We start from the raw sequence: 20,453 nt of genomic DNA on the forward strand, positions 1-20,453 counted from the left end.
AGTTCCTGCTATAACAAAATATCACAAATGTGTGGCTTAAACAACATAAATGTATTTCTCATAGTTCTAGAGGCTGGAAGTTCAACACCAGAGTGCCAGCATGGTCAGTAAAGGTGTTCTTCCAAGGACTTTGCAGACTTCTGATTGTATCCTCCCAAGACATAAGGGGATAGATATTTCTCTGGAGCCTCTTTGGCAAAGTGCTAATCTTCATGAGTGTTCCAATCTCATAACTTAAGCACCTCCCAAAGGCCCCACCTCCTAACACCACCACATTGGGTGTTAGGATTTCAACATATAAAGTTTGGGGAGGTACAACTATTCAGACTATAACACCAGGAAAACAAAAACCACAGTGTGTGTGAAAGAGAGAAAGACATTGGCAGAGAGAGATTTTAAGCAATTGACTCATGAGATTATAGAAGCTGGCAAAATCTGGAGAAAATTCAACAAGCTAGAGACCCAGGCAAAAGTCAAAGTTTCAATTCCAGTCCAAAGGCAAACCACTCACAGAGTTCCTGTTTCTCAAGGGAGGTCAATCTTTTTTCTCTTAAGGCCTTCAATTGCTTGAATGAGGCCCATCCACATCATAGAAGATACACAAGGCATAGTGATTTAAATGTTAATTTCATCTTTAAAATACCTTCAAAAAACATCTAGAATAATTTTTAACCAAATATCTTGGTAACCTGGCACAGCCAAGCTGACATAAATTAACTGCTGTTTATACAATCATCCTTAAGAACAAAAATCTAGCCTTTGAGGAGCTAGATTCCAAAGGCAAGGGCATATGCATGGAATGGAATGCTAACTCAGACACTTAATGAAGTGAAATCCTATTGTTTCACATTGGAACCCAGACTTGCCCCAGAGGATGTGAAAGAACTGAGTCCAACAAGAACAAAGTGGTTTAAGGTAAAGCAGGGTTTCTCAGCCTCAATTCTACACACATTTTGGACTAGATGATTTTTTATTAGAAAAGGAGGGATCAACCTTTGCAATGTATCATATTTACCAGCCTCTCAGTCCTCTACCCACTAGATGTCAGCAGTACTCTCCCCAGGTTGTGACAGCAACAACTCTCCTCAGATATTGGTATATGTACCAGGGGAGAGAAAATAGCCCCCAGTGGAGAACCATTGAGTTAGGTGTGGAGCTGCAGGAAACTCTAAACCACTTTTGTCCTTTCTTTGCTCACTGACCAGTGTGACAGAAAGACAGACTTAAAAGTTAGGACTCCATGGTGGTGCCTGAGTAGCTCAGTCAGTTAGGCATCCAACTCTTGATTTCAGCTCACGTCATGATCTCAGGGTTTGGAGATCAAGCCCCACATCAAACTCTGCAATGTGTGTGGAGCCTGCTTAAGATTCTCTCCCCCTCCCTCTGTTTCTCCTCCCTACCCGCTTCACTCTCTCTTCCTCCCTCTCAGAAACAAAAACAAAACTAAGAGCCAAACACTCTTGGATTCAAATCCCAGCTTTTTCACTTGCTGGCTCATGCAAGATGCTTACTTCATTTTCCTCTGTAGAATGAAAATGGCAACAGCCTTCCAGTGTTTTATGAAGCACAATGTGTTGCACGTGGAGATGTTTATTAATATTAATCTTCTTTCTTAAGTAACCTGATTGTCTTTCCATGTGCTTTCACTGCTTTCTACTCATTTCATTGGTTGATTTTTTTCTATCTCTGCACCACGAGCACACTCTTTTGAACCACTACAATGCTAATTAAAATTCTGCTGTGTGTGTACATGTGTGTAAATTGATAAACTAATTCCAAAAATATATGGAGTCACAAAGATGAAAGAGAGTAGTTTATGCTCTTAGATATGAAGCCTTATTATTAAGCTAGAGTAAATATAACAATGTGAGAGAAACACAAGTGTAAACAATTAGACTAATGCACCAAAACAGGATATTTAATATAAGTTCCATGCATTTATGACCAAAGTGACAAGACAGTGTAGAAAAACATTCTTTTAAATAAAAGGTATTGATCAGTTGAATATCTATGTAGATGATATAAATTTCAACTCCCATATATAAAAGATCAATTCCAGATCCATTTACGTGGGAAGTATAAATCAATAAAGCTTCTAGAAGGTATAGTATATTTATGATCTTTGAGTAAATAAAAATTTCCTAAAGAAGACTAACTATAGAGGAAACAATGACAAATGTAGACTATATTTGTGTTAAAAATTTCTGGTATTCACAGGATACTATTAGGAAATGAAAAGCAAGCCAGGGACTGGCAGAAGATCCTATACATATCAGTAGGAAAGGACTCATACTTAGAATATATAAAGGACTCCTACAAAACAGTAAGAAAATGATGCCTGGATGGCTCAGTCCATTAATCGTCTGCCTTGCTTCAGGTCATGATCCCAGTGTCCTGGGATCAAGCCTCACATCAGGCTCCCTGCTCAGAGGGAAGCCTGCTTCTCCCTCTGCCTGCCTCTCTCTCTCAGATAAATAAAATCTTTTTTTTTTTTTAAGCAGTAAGAATAAGACAAACAACCTTACAGAAAACAGGACAAATGATTTGAACAGACACTTACAAAAAAGATACATTCGAATAGTCAGTATACATGAACATGCGTTTGACCTCATTAGTAATGACGGAAATGTAAATTATGGTCATGAGAAACCACCTCATATTCACACAATAAGTAAAATTTTAAAACTTCGTTTTTTAAAAAAAAGATTTTATTTATTTATTTGACAGGGATCACAAGTAGGCAGAGAGAGGGGGAAAAAGCAGGCTCCCCACCAAGCAGAGAGCCTGATGCGGGGCTCGATCCCAGAACCCTGGGATCATGACCTGAGCCGAAGGAAGAGGTTTTAACTCATTGAGCCACACAGGCGCCCCTAAAACTTTTTTTAAAAAAGAGATTTTATTTATTTATTTGACAGAGTGAGAGAGAGAGAGAGAGCACAAGCAGTTGGAATGGCAGAATGGGAGAAAGAGAAGCAGGCTCCCCAACTGAGCATGAAACCTAACAAGGTGCTCTATCCCAGGACCCTGGGATCATGACATGAGCTGAAGGCCGACATTCAATGTAGTGAGCCACCCAGGCGCCCCAGTTTTAAACTTCTGATAACATCGTGTTGGCAAAAATGTAGAGCACTTGGAACTCCAGTATCCTATTGGGAATATTGTTAGAACCACTTTGAAAGTTAGTGTTAATTTGTTATGGCTGAAAAAATATAACCCCTGCTAATGCAGAGATGGCATTCCCAGATACATAACAAGTGAACTGAGTGCAAATCAGCACAAAAAACATGCAGAAGACTGCTCAAATTAATATGCAATAATCAAAAACTGGGTCAGGAAGGAAATAGGATTCCAACAATAGAATAAGTAAATTGTGGCATAATTACACACTGCAGTGCTACATGACAATAAGAATAAGAAAGACTGCAGCTTCATGCAACAACACAAGTAAATCTCACAAACATGTTAAACAAAAGAAGCCAGACACTAAAATAATCCATGCTGTATGATGCCATTTGCATGGAATTCAAAATCTGGTAAAACCAATCCATGATAGAATGAGGCAGGATAGTTTTTACATTTGGGAGGGACATGATAAGCACTTCTAAGGTAATAGGATATTTTATTTCTTGCCCCTGGTTATAACTACTCCAGTGGGTTCCTTTCATAAAAATTTATCAAACTATAAAGTTAGAATATAAAGTGCATTTTTCTTGCATGTTACATTTTAATACAAAAATTAAGTATTTCACCTACTTCCAGGATAGAGAGAAAGAAAGACATAATAAAGGTATTTGGTACTAGCAAATACAGAAAGGGAATTTTATGTGTTTTCTATATGTTTTCCATCGTTTTACTCACCACTTAGAGGAGGAGTAGCAAGAATTGGGTTTTACTTGATTCTCATATATGTCAGTATCTAGAATAGTAAATATTTGGTAATGAACTTATATAGCAGGGTTCTCAAATACGATTACTGATTTTGTGTGGGAAAAGAGTCAGTGGTCAGTGGAATTGTAAAAACGTGACTTCAGCATCTTCTGTCCTACTTACTGGTCAGACATTTGTTCATCCACCTTCCAAAAAAATCCCTCACCATGCTCCTGTGGCTGTGTTCACATTGGAAATGTAGACACGCAGAAAACAAAATAGAGAGCATGCTGAAAGATTAGCTTATGTGTGCTGAGTTTGAGGAGTTCTTTACAGATACTGGATATCAACCTTTTGTCTGTACTGTCATTTGCAACTATCTTCTCCCATTCCGTGGGTTGCCTCTTTGTTTTCTTGACTGTTTCCTTTGCTGTGCAGAAGCTTTTGATTTTGATGAAGTCCGAAAAGTTTATTTTCGCGTTTCTTTCCTTTGCCTTTAGAGACATCTTGAAAGAAGTTGCTATGGCTGATATCAAAGAGATTACTGCCTATGTTCTCTTCTAGGATTCTGATGGATTCCTGTCTCACGTTGAGGTCTTTTAACCATTTTGAGTTTATCTTTGTGTACGGTGTAAGAGAATGGTTGAGTTTCATTCTTCTACATATAGCTGCCCAGTTTTCCCAGCACCATTTATTGAAGAGACTGTCTTTTTTCCACTGTATATTTTTTCCTGTTTTGTCGAAGATTATTTGCCCATAGAGTTGAGGGTCCATATCTGGGCTCTCTACTCTGTTCCACTGGTCTATGTTTCTGTTTTTATGCCAGTACCATGCTGTCTTGGTGATCACAGCTTTGTAGTAAAGCTTGAAATCAGGTAGTGTGATGCACCCAGTTTTATTTTTGTTTTTCAACATTTCCTTAGCGATTCAGGGTCTCTTCTGATTCCATACATATTTTTGGATTATTTGCTACAGCTCTTTGAAGAATACTGGCGGAATTTTGATGGGAATGGCATTAAAAGTATATAATGTTCTAGGCAGTATACATTTTAACAATGTTTATTCTTTAGATCCAACAGCATGGAATGGTCTTTCACCTTTTTGTGTCTTCTTCAATTTCTTTCATGAGTTGCTATCCAGGATCTATAATGAACTCCTCAAACTCAACACACACAAAACAGACAATCATATCAAAAAATGAGCAGAAGATATGAGCAGACACTTCTCCAATGAAGGTATACAAATGGCTATCAGACACATGAAAGTATTTTCATCATTACTAGTCATCAGGGAGATTCAAATTAAAACCACATTGAGATATCACCTTACACCAGTTAGAATGGCCAAAATTAGCAAGACAGGAAACAACATGTGTTGGAGAGGATGTGGAGAAAGGGGAACCCTCTTACACTGTTGGTGGAATGCAAGTTGGTGCAGCCTCTTTGGAGAACAGTGTGGAGATCCCTCAAGAAATTAAAAATAGAGCTTCTCTCTGACCCTGCAATTGCACTCCTGGGTATTTACCCCAAAGATACAGATGGAGTGAAAAGAAGGGCCATCTGTACCCCAATGTTCATAGCAGCAATGGGCATGGTCACCAAACTATGGTAAGAACCAAGATGCCCTTCAACGGATGAATGGATAAGGAAGATGTGGTCCATATACATTATGGAGTATTATGCCTCCATCAGAAAGGATGAATACCCAACTTTTGTAGCAACATGGATGGGACTGGAAGAGATTATGCTGAGTGAAATAAGTCAAGCAGAGAGAGTCAATTATCATATGGTTTCACGTATTTGTGGAGCATAACAAATAGCATGGAGGACATTGGGAGTTAGAGAGGAGAAAGGAGTTGGGGGAAATTGGAAGGGGAGGTGAACCATGAGAGACTATGGACTCTGAAAAACAATCTGAAGGGTTTAAAGTGGGGGGGGGGAGGTCGGGGTACCAGGTGGTGGGTATTATAGAGGGCACGGATTGTATGGAGCACTGGGTGTGGTGCAAAAATAATTAATACTGTTATGCTGAAAATAAATAAAAAATAAATTAAAAATAAATTAGCTTATGTATTTTTAAGTGCATTAAAAGAAAGGATAATATTAGGTAAGATATATAGAAGACAGAACAAAGAGAATTGCCAAATGAAAATTTTTTATTAGAATAAACTCAGTATGAAAAAATAATGTGGACTTGAGCTCACAAAACAAGAGCTACATACATACCGGAAACACTTCTAAAACAAAGAAGCAGAAATGTCAAAATGAAAAAAAAAAAAATGGTCTATAAACTACCAAACACAAAGAACAAAGCAGGGGAGCTCTTATAAATAGTAATAAATGAAGTTTAATTCAGAATAAAATGCATCAAATTGGATAAAATAGGGTACTTTGTTAAAATAAAGAGTATTTTTTAAAGAATTATTAAATTATTTGATGAATATGTAGGAGACCTCTATGAACCAATTTATTTGGCATCCAAATTCATAAAGCAAAACCTAAAGTGAATATAAAGAATGAAGATAAGAGTATAATAAAACTTAAGTGTTTTAGTTCATCTCCTTTAGCCCATATTAGATTGAAGAAACCAATACTTAAGTGAGGCTACAGATGACCTAAGTAAAAAAAGAAAAGAAGAGAAAACAAAAGAAAGAGAAGAATTAGAGTCTCTTCATTTATGACTCACTTAATGCCCCAAATTTGGAGAATAGAACATTTGCCTTCAAGAATCTATGAAGCATTTATGAAAATCAGTTACTATATTAGGATACAAAGAAAACTGCAATAAATTTTGAAAGGAATAAAGACTACAGATAAATGATCACAGGGCAGTACAATTTTTAATTAATATCAAAACTAGAGGGAATATCACATCTCACCAAAAAAGTATAAAACTTTCTGAAATAATTTGTAAATCGAAAAAGTAAATAGGGGCACCTGGGTGGTGCAGTTTGTTAAGCCTCTGACTCTTGATTTTGGTTGGGGTATTGATCTCTGGGTCATGAGATCAAGGTCCATGGTGGGCTCCACGCTCAGCATGGAGTCAGCTTGAGATTCTCTCTCCCTCTGTCCTTCCCACTCATGTTCTGTCTCTCAAATAAATAAATCTTTTAAATAAATAAATAACAATACATGACTGAAAATGTGTAATGCTGAAAACATGCAACAGAACCTGTAGGATTTAGTTATAGCAATGGTTGAAAGAAAACTAATTACAGCAATATTAAGAAAGAAAAAAAGGTAAATAAATACATTAAACATTCTTCTGAAGAAGTTAAACAACACATTAGCTTAAGCAAAGGGAAAAAAAGGAATTTACAAAGTTAAATAAGTTAATAAAATAGACAATTAAAAAAACCAGCAGGGGTGCCTGGGTGGCTCAGTGGGTTAAAACCTCTGCCTTTGGCTCAGGTCGTGATCACATGGTCCTGGGATTAAGCCCCACATGGGGCCCTCTGCTCAGCAGGAAGCCTGCTTCCCCCTCTCACTCTCTGCCTGCCTCTCTGTCTACTTGTGATCTCTGTCAAATAAATAAATAAAATCTTTTAAAATTTTTTTAAAAAACAGTAGGATTAATACACTTAAAAACTTCATCTTTGGGGTGCCTGGGTGGCTCAGTGGGTTAAGCCACTGCCTTCGGCTCAGGTCATGATCTCAGGGTCCTGGGATCAAGTCCCACATCAGGCTCTCTGCTCAGCAGGGAGCCTGCTTCCCTTCCTCTCTCTGCCTGCCTCTCTGCCTACTTGTGATCTCTCTCTGTCAAATAAATAAATAAAAATCTTTAAAATAAATTTAAAAAAAACTTCATCTTTAGGAGATAAAAGGCAATGAACCAGATAAAACATAATCAAACCTAATTGAGAAAGCAAACACAAATACAAATATAAACACAAATACAAAAACAATGACTTATTTTTATATGTAGAGTGAATAACAAAAGTTTTAAAAAAAGATTATTTTGCTAAGTGGAAAAATAATCTTCTAGGAAAATGTATACTGCCAACCCTCACTCCAGAAGGTATTGAGCATGCATGCAGACCAGTCATTATAGAAGAAATAAGGAAATTTGTCAAAACAATTACCTCCCCCCACCAACAAAGCATTAAGCCCACATTGCTCTATAGATAATTCCAACCATGACAGAACAGAAAACAAGAATTCTTTTCCAGCTTTATTGAGATATTATTGACATTTAAGGTATACAACATGTTGATTTAATGTATGTGCATTGTATTCTCACAACATGAAATGATTAACACAATACTAAAAATGCTGAACTAAAAACAAAACAAAACAAAACAATAGAGAGTAGAAAGGTAGTTGGCCACAGCTGGGGTGTGGGACATGGGGAGGTAATGGTCAAAGGGTACAAACCTCTAGCTAAGACAGGTGTAAGTTCTGGGCATCTAATGTACAGTATGATGACTATAATTAAAAGACTATTTTAAGAGGTTCCTGGGTGTCTCAGTCCACGTGGTGGTTGCCTTTGGCTCAGATCATGATCTCAGGATCCTAGGAGTGAGTCCCACATCAGGCTCCTTGCTCAGCAGGAGCCTTCTTCTCCCTATTCCTTCTCTCTCTCTCTCTCTCTCTCTCTCTCTGTCAAATAAATAAAATCTTTTTTCTTTTGAAGACTATTTTCAGCAGCAAAGATTATAAAATATTTTATTTTATTTTAATGAATCTAAGGATGATGATAAATGTATGAGTAACTTTTTTAATGAGAGAGAGAGAGAGAGAGAGAAGTGTTTTTCAATAATTTTAGAGTGTAACTAGATATTTTTCCAAAGGATACAAACATAGTGATTCAAATGGGAACCTGCACCCCAATGTTTATAACAATGTCCATAATAACCAAACAATGGAAAGAGCCCAAATGTCCATTGACAGATGAATGGATACAGAAGATGTGGTATATGTATATAATGGAATATTATCCAGCCGTCAAAAAGAATGAAATCTTACTATTTGGAAGGACATAGATAGAAGTGGATGGTATAATTCTAAGTGAAATAAGTCAGAAAGACAAATATCATATTATTTCACTCATATGTGGAATTTAAGAAACAAAACAGAGGATCATAGTGGAAGGGAAGGAAAAATAAAACAAGACAAAATCAGAGAGGGAGACAAACCTTCAGGGACTCTTAACTCTGGGAAAACTGAGGGTTGCTGGAGGAGAGTTGGGCGAGTAACTGGGTGAGGGAAATGAAGGAGTGCACTTGAAGTAATGAACATTGAATGTTATAAGCAACTGATGAATCATTGACTTCTATGTCTGAAATTAATCACACACAATTTTCAAAAATTTTAAAAAGAAACATAAAATAAAAAAAATAAAATAAAATAACCTTAGAGTGTAGCTCTAATGAAACGCATAAAATCCAGAGACAGTTAAGGAATTAACCCTTGGACTATACAAGAGTTAAAAATCTCTGCATAGAAAATTGCTGTAAAGTCAAAGACAAAAAAGCAAACAGGAAAGGAAATATTTCCAAGAAAATACTAGATTGTATTTATGTAAGTATGAGTTCTAAATAAATAAGAAACTAGCAGAAAAACAGGCATAGGACAAGGAAATAAATTTCACAAGAAAAATTAAACTTTGCATTTAAACGTATGAACACATGCTTAATGTTTGTCATAAATTTTAAAATGTAACAAAACAATAATGGGCTATTATTTTTTATTTATCTATTTGATGACAATTATAAAGTTGGCATTTGGGAGGAGTTATTGATGAGAGAGTAAATCAGTTTGAAAGGCAACTTGGAAATATGTAGTAAAATTAAAATTTCTTAAGCCCATCAATTCATCTATCCCTTTTTTTTATTATTAATATGTTATGTTAGTCATCATACAGTATGTCATTGGTTTTTGATGTAGTGTTCTATGATTCATGTTTGCAAATAACACCCAGTGTTTACACTGGGTGTTCATTGTTTGCATATAACACCCAGTGCTCCATGCAATATGTGACCTCCGTAATACCTATCACCGAGCTAACCCACCGTCCCCACCCCTCCATGCTATTCCTTATGTTCCACAAATAAATGAAGCCATATGATAATTGACTTCCTCTACTTGACTTATTTCATTTAGCATATTCTCCTCCAGTTCCATCCATGTTGATGGAAATGTTGGGTATTCATTCTTTCTGATGGCTGAGTAATATTCCATTATGTATATGGACCACATCTTCTTTATCCATTCATCTGTTGAAGGGCATCTCGGCTCTTTCCAGAGTTTGGCTATTGTGTACATTGCTGCTATGAACATTGGAATGCCTGTGGCCCTTCACTTCACTACATCTGTATCTTTGGGGCAAATAACCAGTAGTGCAATTGTTGGGTCAAAGGGTAACTCTATTTTTCACTTTTTGAGAAAATTCCATGCTGTTTTCTGAAGTGGTTATACCAACTTGTATTCCCACCAACAGTTTAAGGGGGTTCCCCATCCTCCACAAATGTTAGAAGGTCAATGTTTGTTATTTCTTGCCTTGTCAATTTTTGCCATTCTAACTAGTGTGAAGTGGTATCTCAATGTGGTTTTGATTTGAATTTTCCTGATGGCTAACGATGAACATTTTTTCATGTGTCTGTTAGCCATTTGTATGTCTCCTTTGGAGAAGTATCTGTTTATGTCTTCTGCCAATTTTTTGACTTGATTATTTGTTTTTTGGGTATGGAGTTTGAGAAGTTCTTTATAGATTTTGGATATCAGCTCTTTATCTGTAGTGCCATTCCAGCAATCCTATTTCAAGACATTTATCCTACAGAGGCCATCCACACAAAGAAATATATAGAAGAGTATTTATTGCAATGTTGCCTGTATTTGAAAAGTCTAGAAATAACCTAATGTCTATCAAGAAAGAACTGTTTCAGTACATTTTGGCACATCCATACACAATGAAGCATACTTCAGTCACATCCTGTAAGTATTGATAGGACATATTCTCTACATAAATTACCAAGGGAAAAAAATATAAGACCAGAGTGCACAGCATGAACATGTAAGATATATCAAATATATATACATCAGTTATATTTAAGAATAATAAGACTATGGTTAGAGTAGTTGGCTTTTGGAGGGGTCTAGGAAACTGAAGATCTGTGTTGGCAGAAAAAGATTTACCTTTCACTGTATATCCACTCAAATTTTCTCATATGTATGTGTTCATGTTTTTATGAAATTCCTTAAAAGAAATAACCAGTGATAAAAATAATGAACCTGTGATAATTCTGATACAAAGCCAGGTTTCAAACCCCTTGTCCTAGACTAAATCTGTGCTCACTCATTTGGCATCCCTCAGCCTAATCCCAGAGGAAGTGAGGATGAGCCACAGGTTACTGTGGCCTCTAGACAAGTAATGATTACAGGTGTTACGCTGTAGGCCAGGGCCTCTGCTAAACCCTTTACACCCATGGTCTCATTGGGTCTTCATCATGAACCTCTAGAATGAATACTAATAAGGTTTTCATTTTTCTGTGCAGACCATGAGGAGTAGAGTCTGGATTCTGAAACAAGTCTGCCTACTTACTTCCAGTCTTGCTGCCCCACTATCTTGGAATTATAAAAAGTAGCCATCATTTCCCTGTGCAGAAAACAATAAATTAGCATAATGTTTCAATTCCATTCAAAGCAAAAAAGTTTTACAGAATGTCTACCTATAGGGCCAAGACCTGGAATGGAATGTTCACCCATGTGGGCCGGGACTCCTACACTTAACAGCTATTGCCACATACTAGCTATTATCTGAGGCTTTAGACAAGTCTATTTACCTCATCATCTGTAAAATGGGTACTGTATGGTATGGAGTTTTAACTTGCTTCCTTACTATTCATCAAAAATGGGGAAATGGAGAGGAGAAAGGAGTTAGGGGAAATTAGAGGGGGAGATGAACCACGAGAGACTATGGACTCTGAAAAATAATCTGAGGGTTTCAAAGGGGTGGGGGGTGGGAGGTTGGGTGAGCCTGGTGGTGGGTATTATGGAGGACACTTATTGCATGGAGCACTGGGTGTGGTGCATAAACAATGAATTCTGGTACACTGAAAAGAAATTTTAAAAAATTAAAAATTATTTAAAACTATATGAAATAAATATTTATATGTTCCCCATTTTACATAAGGTGTTTGATCCTATGAGTGATCAGGTGTATTATTGTAAACAGACACACTCAATCTGCCAAGGTTTTCAGGGATGGAGACTATAAGTAACTTCTAATAATGAGCAGGACATTTGGAAGTGATGTAGAAACACACTAACATCTAAGAGAAGGGCTCCACTAAGATGATAAAGTCCTGACGTCTATGTATTAAAATTATTGATTTCTACAAGGTTCTTTCCATTCTAAATAATTATTCCTCATGAAGAAGGTAAATTTCAAACCTTGGCAGCCATCACATTTAGAACTGCCAAGGAAAAGATGTGTAACTGTCAACCAACCAAGTCCAGAACTGAAAAAATTTCCACTGCTTCCCCAACAATCATTGACTGAGACCAATTTATATGCCAGTTCCGGTGCAGTAGGATATGATTTAAGTTCCACCACTAGACTGTGATTTTCTCAAGAGTATGCATGGCTCTTTCACCACTGCTTTGTGTCTTGTATAAAAAACATTTGTTCATAACCAGTTGGGTGGATGTATGGAAGGATGGATGGAAAAATAATTATAGATGTTTTTTACTGCAATTGGCAACTACATATCTTAGTTTGTAATATAAAATATAATCATTTTATAAAAGGCCATTGGTAGAAAGAAAAAGGCATAGGATTTGGAGTTCGGAAGTTTCCATTAAAAATTCAGGTACTTACTGGTGCTATTACTCTCAGCAATTTATATATACTCCATGAGTTACAACCTCCTACTCTTTAAAATGTAAAATGTTAACACAAAATAGTGGTATCTTCTAAAATAGTTAGTTTCCATAGTCTGTGCATAAGACAAAAAGCAAAATTACCCTTGAAAACCTCACCCACAGAATATCATATACAGGGATGCCTGGGGGACTCAGTAGGTTAAGCCTCTGCCTTCAGCCCAGGTCATGGTCTCAGGGTCCTGGAATTGAGCCCCACATCAGGCTTCTTGCTCAGTGGGGAGCCTGCTTCCCCTCCTCTCCCTCCTCTTTCTGCTGCTCTGCCTACTTGTGATCTCTCTCCCTCTGTCAAATAAATAAAATATTTTTTAAAAGAATATCATATACATAGCTTTGTGGTACTATGTCCCTTCCCTATACAGAGCCAGCTTCTCCTACAGTACTAGCTTATAGTCTCTTTGATTGAGTACCAGGAAAATAGGTCAAATTTTAGAGCCAAGTGGTATTAAAAAAAAAAAAAAAAGGTGCCTTTGCTTTTTTTTGGCCCAGATTATGAAATTGATTTTAATAATTGTGCATATAGCATAGCTCTTCTCTCTGTACTTTCATTTTTTTAGTATATGTACTGCCGAAGCAAACACAATGTACTTTCATTTTTGATATATTGGCTTTGTTGAGATACAATTAGCATACCATACTATTCAATTTTAAATTACACAACTCAGTGGTTTTTAGTATATCTACTGAGTTATATAATGACCATCACTGTATACATTGAGAACATTTTCATTATTCCATACTTTTGTAATCACTCCCTCTTCTTCCCTCTCCTCAACCACTGAAAACCACTAATCTATGTACTGACCAGATAGATTTGCTTGTCCTGGACATTTCATATAAATATCATCAGATAATATATGCTCTTTCATTTCTGGCTACCTTCTTTTAATAAAATGCTTTCAACATTCACCCTCACTGGATCATGTCTTATAACTTCATGCCTTTCATGTGGACAAAGGTTTTAATTCTTCAGAGGAACTGCCAAATTGTTTCCCAAATTGGATTCATCATTTTGCATTCTTACCAACAATGCATGGGGGTGCCAATTTCTCCACATCCTCAACCAACATTTGTTATTGTCTGACTTCTTAGGTCTAGCTCTTTAACAGGTGCAAAGTAGTAAATGGTTTATATGAGTTTCGTGACATATATGTATTTGCTCATATGGTTATTGTACAGATATAAAAGCCTGTTTTAACCAGTGAACAGCTACAAAATATTTGTATTATTGTCGCTGTGGTGTTAAGATAAGACGCAAGATTCATCATTATAAAAAAAAAAATACATATAAGAAAAAAGAAGCTCTCACTGACAAATATAGAATACAAAATTTTTGGAAGAATATCTGAGGGCCCATACAATTAAAAAGAGATATGGAGAACATGGCTCAGAAGATAGACCGGACCCAATGACAAGCCAGAGGGAATCTGGTACCCAACCCCCTGCCACTATGTTCTCAGCAGCCACCACTGTAGAAGTTGCTGTGTCCAAGGTCACAGAAGTTGCTGCCTGTGTTCTGCTCAAGGAATCTGATGGATTCCTGCCTCACATTTAGGTCATTCATCCATTTAGAGTCTATTTTTGGGTATGGTGGAAGGAAATGGTCCAGTTTCATTCTTCTGCATGTGGCTGTCCAATTTTCCCAACACTATCTGTTCAAGAGATTATCTTTTTTCCATTGGTTATTCTTTCCTGCTTTGTCAAAGATTAGTTGACCATAGAATTGAGGGTCCATTTCTGGGCTTTCTCTTCTGTTCCTTTGATCTATATGTCTGTTTTTGTGCCAGTACCAGACTGTCTTGATTACAGCTTTATAAGAGAGTTGAAGTCTGAAATTGTGATGCTACCAGCTTTGGTTTTCTTTTTTAACATTCCTTTGGCTATTTGGGGTCTTTTCTGGTCCCATACATATTTTAGGATTATTTGTCCTATTTATGTGAAAAAAGTTGATGGTAATTTGATAAGGATTGCTTTGAATGTATAGATTCCTCTAGGAAGCATAAACATTTTAACAATATTTGTTCTTTCAATCCATGAGCATGGAGTATTTTTCATTTATTTTTGTCTTCCCCAGTTTTTTTTTTTTTCATGAGTGTTCTATAGTTTTCTAAGTATATATTCTTTGACTCGTAGGTGGGGTTTATTCCTAGGTATCTTATGGTTTTGATACAATTTAAAATGAGATAGACTCTTTAATTTCTCTTTCTCCTGCCTCACTATTAGTGTATGAAAATGCAGCTGATTTTTGTGTATTCATGTTATAACCTGCCACTTTGTTACATTCCTGTATGAGTTCTAGCAATTTGGGTTAAAGTCTTTTGGGTTTTCCACAGAGTACCAAGTCATCTATGAGAAGTGAGAGTTTGACTTCTACTTTGCTGATTTCAATGGCTTTTATTTCTTTTTGTTGTCTGATTGCTGAGACTAGGAGTATGTTAACAACAGTGGTGAAAGTGGGCATCCCTGCCACGTTCCTGATAGGGGAAAAGGCCTCAATTTTTCCCCACTGAGAATGATATTCTCTGTGGGCTTTTTGCATATGGATTTTATGATGTTGAGATAGATTCCCTCTATCCCTAAACTGTGAAGAGTTTGAATCAAGAAATAAAGCTGTACTTTATCAAATGCTTTTTCAGCAACTATTGAGAGGATAATATCATTCTTGTCCTTTTGTTTATTAATGTAGTGTATCAAGTTGATTGATTTATGGATACTGAACCACCCTTGAAGCCCAGGAATAATTCTCACTTGGGCATAGTGAGTAACCCTTTTTATGTACTGTTGGAACCTGTTGATTAGTATCTTGGTTGGAATTTTGGCACCCATGGTCATCAGAGATATTGTAATTTCCCTTTTTAGTGAGTTCCTTTTCTGGTTTTGGGATTAAGACAATGCTGGCCTCATAGAACAAGTTTTTAAGTTTCCCTTCCATTTCTATTTTTTTGAAACAGCTTCAGAATAGGTATTTACCCCAAAGATATAGATGTGGTGAAAAGAAGGGCCATCTGTACCCCAATGTTTATAGCAGCAATGGCCACAGTCGCCAAACTGTGGAAAGGAACCAAGATGCCCTTCAATGGACGAATGGATAAGGAAGATGTGGTCCATATACACTGTGGAGTATTATGCCTCCATCAGAAAGGATGAATACCCAACTTTTGTAACAACATGGATGAGACTGGAAGAGATTATGCTGAGTAAAATAAGTCAAGCAGAGAGAGTCAATTATCATTTGGTTTCACTTATTTGTGGAGCATAAGAAAAAACATGGAGGACAAGGGGAGTTAGAGAGGAGAAGGGAATTGGGGAAAATTGGAAGGGGAGGTGAACCATGAGAGACTGTGGACTCTGAGAAACAAGCTGAGGGTTTTGAAGGGGCATGGGGTGGGAGGTTGGGGGAACCAGGTGGTGGGTATTAGAGAGGGCATGGATTACATGGAGCACTGGGTGTGGTACACAAACAAGGAATACTGTTATGCTGGAAATTTTTTAAAAAATTTTTAAAATTTTAAGAAAAAAATAGGTATTAGCTCTTCTTTTTAAATGTTTGGTAGAATTCCCCTAAGAAGTCATCTGGCCCTGGGCTCTTTTTCTTTGGGAGATTTTTGATTACTGCTCCAATTTCCTTACTGATTATTGGTCTGTTCGGGTTTTCTATTTCTTCCTGATTCAATTTTAGTAGTCTATATATTTTTAAGAATACATCCATTTCTACCAGATTACCTGATTTGTTGGCATACAGTAGCTCATAATATGTACTTATAATTGTTTATATTTCTTTGGTGTTGGTCATGATCTCTCCTCTTTCATTCATGATTTTATTAATTTAGGTCCTTTCTCTCTCTCCCTCTCTCTCTCTGATAAGTCTGGCTAGGGATTTATGAATATTATTAATTCTTTGAAAGAACCAGCTCCTAGTTTTATTTATATGTTCTACTGTCCTTTTTATTTCTATTTATTGAGTTCTGCTCTAATTTTTATTATTTCTCATATCCATCTTGGTTTGGGCTTTGTTTATTGTTCTTTCTCAGCTTCTTTAGGAAGGTAGTTAGGTTGCATATTTGAGACTTTTCTTGTTTTTTGACAAAGGCCTGTATTGCTAAGCCTTCCCTCTTAGGACTGCGTTTGCTGCATCCCAAAGGTTCTGAACAGTTGTGTTTTCATTTCTGCTTCAGTGAATTTTTTAAATTTTTCTTTAGTATTCTGGTTGACCCATTTTTCTGTAGTATGATTCATTTTTAACCTCCATGTATTTGAGTTTCCTCCATAATTTCTCTTGTGATTGAATTCAAGCTTGAAAGCATTGTGGTATGAAATTATGCAAGGAATTATCCCAATGTTTTGGTACCAGTTGATATCTGGTTTGTAACCCAGTATGTGATTTCTTCTGGAGAATATTCCTTCAAAAAGAACGTGTATTCTGTTCTTTAGGGTGGAACGCTCTGTATATTCCTGTAAAGCCCATCTGGTCCAGTTTGTCATTCAAATCCTTTGTTTCCTTGTTTATCTTCTGCTTAGATGATCTGCCCATTGAAGTGAGTGAGGTGTTAAAGTCCCCTACTGTTATTGTATTGTTATCAAGGTGCTTCTTTAATTTTATTATTAATTGGTTTATATAATTGACTTCTCCCACATCAGGGACATAAATATTTACAGTTGTTAGAACTTTTTCTTAGATAGACACTTTAAGGATGATATAGTATCCCTCGTCATCATTTATGACAGTCTCCAGTTAAAACTTTCTTTAACCTAATATAAGAATTGCTACCCCAGCTTTCTTTTGATGGCCATTACCATGAAAAATGGTTCTCCACCCCCTCACTTTCAATCTGGAGGTGTCTTTGGGTCTAAAATGCTGTCCTGTAGACACCATATGGATGGGTCTTGTTTGTTTGTTTTTTTTATTCAATCTGATACCCTGTGCCTTTTGATTGGGGCACTTAGCACATTTACATTTGGAGTAACTCTTGAAAGATTTGAATTTAGTGCTATTGTGTTACTTGTAAACAACTGTTTCTGTATACTGTCTCTGTTCCTTTCTGGTTTATGTTACTTTTAGGCTTTCTCTTTGCTTAAAGGATCCCCTTTAATATTTCTTGCAGGGCAGGTTTAGTGATCACAAATTCTTTTAGTTTCTGTTTGTCATGGAGGCTCTTTATCTCTCCTTCTATTCTGAATGACAACCTTGCTGGATAAAGTTTTCTTGACTTCATATTTTTCTCATTTATCACACTGAATATATCATATCTGTAATTTCTGGCCTGCCAGGTCTCTTTGGATAGGTCTATTGCCAATCTAATGTTTCTACCCTTGTAGTTTAAGGACCTCTTGTCATGAGCTGCTTCCAGGATTTTCTGTCTCTGAAATTTGCAAGCTTCACTATTATATATTGAGGTATTGACCTATTTTTATTGATTTTTCAGGGGGTTCTCTGTGACTCCTGGACTTGAATGCCTGTTTGCTTCCCCAGATTAGTGAATTTCTCTACTATAATTTGTTCAAGTATACCTTCTGTCTACATCCATCTCTCTCTCTTCTGGAATTGGATAATTGGATCCCAATTATTCTAATATTATTTACTTTATGGTATCACTTATCTCTCAAATTCTCCCCTCCTGTTTCTGTAGTTGTTTATCTTGATTTTTCTCAGCTTCTTTATTCTCTGTCATTTTGTTTTCTCTATCACTAATTCTCTCCTCTGCCTCATTTATCCTAGCAGTCAGAGCTTCTGTTTTTTATTGCATCTCATTAATAACCTTTTTTATTTTGACCTGATTAGATTTTAGTTCTTTTGTTTCTCTAGAAAGTCTTCTCTAGTGTCTTCTATGCTTTTCTCAAGCCCAGCTAGTATCTTTGTAACCATTATTCTGAACTCTAGTTCTGACACCTTACTTATGTCCACACTGATTAGAACCCTGGCAGTCAGTACTGCCCCTTTTTCTCCTTTTTGAGGTATTTTTTTTATCTTATTCTGCCCAGAGAAAAATAGATGAATTAAATAACAAAATACTAAAATAGCAATGACAATCCTAGAGAAATATACAGTGAACAAATCAGAAGATACATGAAACAAAAAAAAAGGAAAAAAATAAGAGAGAGAGAAGGAAAGAGAAATTAATCAGACAGTGAATAGAAAAGAGCAATACACTAGATCATGGGTGTATTATGATTTGTTTGTCGGAAAACCAGGTCCCAAAATTGTAAAGAAAGAAAAACATATAAATGTAACTGTAAAATAAAATGTAATTGTAAAAATGAAAATTAAAAGACAAAAATTTTTTTTAAAAAGAAAGAATATAATCAGACAGCCAAGCACAACAGAACAATACACTAGACCCTGGGTATATTTTGGTCTGTTAGAAGAAACTACATTCCAAAACTGTAAAGAAAGAAGTTTTACATATATATACATGTATATTTGCGTTATATGTAATTAAATAAATTAATAAAACTAAATAAAGTAATTTAATAATAAAGTAAATACAATGAAAAGACAATGTAAATGTAAATACAATGAAAAAAATACAGTTGTAAAAATGAAAATCAAAAAAAGACTTATAGGGGCACCTGGGTGGCTCAGTGGGTTAAAGTCTCTGCCTTCGGCTCAGGTCATGATCTCAGGGTCCTGGGATCGAGCCCCGCATCGGGCTCTCTGCTCAGCGGGGAGCCTGCTTCCTTCTCTCTCTCTGCCTGCCTCTCTGCCTGCTTGTGATCTCTCTCTGTCAAATAAATAAATAAAATTTAAAAAAAAAGACTTATAGTTGATAAAATAAGAAATTTGTTCAAAAAGAAAGAGAAAAATAAAACTGAATAACTAAAGAATCATGGAACAAAAACTATGAACTACATTTACTATTTTCCACTAGTACTAGAGTTTTGCAGTTCTCATTCACTGGGAAACTTGATCTCAGTGGGATGTTCTTGCTGATCTTCTGGGGGAGACACTTGTTGCACTGATTCCCAGGTATCATTGCCCCAGGTGGAATTGCATCACCCTTGCCAGGGAGCCAGTCTAAGTCATCTGCTCTGGATTGCTCCATGTGGTTTTGTTCCCTAAAGGCTTTCCACTCAGCTTTAGAGGATGAGAATGAAAATGGAGGTTTTCCAATCTCCAGCATCAGACCTGAAACTCAGGGCTCCCCTCCTCAGTGAACCTTCAGGAAAACAAAATTCAATCATTCCTGTCTCTCTGATCTCTGTCCACATTCCATGCTCACCCAGACTGTGATTGAAAGTTTCTATCTCAGGCACTTGACCCTATTTGGAGTCTGCAAACCCTGCAGCCTCCTATAGCACACACCCTTCTCAAGGAGCAGTTGCCCATCCATGCCGTGGTTCATGGTATATGGCAACCCCAAGCTGAGAGCCCACTCCTGGGCTTGCTGTTTGCAGCTGGCTTCCCTGTTCTGATGCCTGGGACCTCTGATGCACTCAGGCATTCTGGTTCTTTCTGTGACCCCAGGGATCTTGATATCACGCTGTCCCACCTAGGATTCTGCCCCGCTTCACCACCTTTCAGACTTCAGTGAAGTACTTCACTGGAGCAGACTTCTTAAAGTTCTGATTTTGCTGTATCTGCTGTATCACTTTGGGGTGCCAGCTTACAAAGTTTTCCCCACCTTCTGAAGTTTAGTTTCCCATATATTGCCTCAGACTCACTTTTCTGCACTTCCTACTTTGCAGAAAGTGGCCACTTTTCTATTTGTA

Source organism: Mustela putorius, unplaced genomic scaffold (assembly GCF_011764305.1).
Source record: "Mustela putorius furo isolate JIRA1106 unplaced genomic scaffold, ASM1176430v1.1 tig00000228_pilon_pilon_pilon, whole genome shotgun sequence".
NCBI classification, from domain to species: domain Eukaryota; kingdom Metazoa; phylum Chordata; class Mammalia; order Carnivora; family Mustelidae; genus Mustela; species Mustela putorius.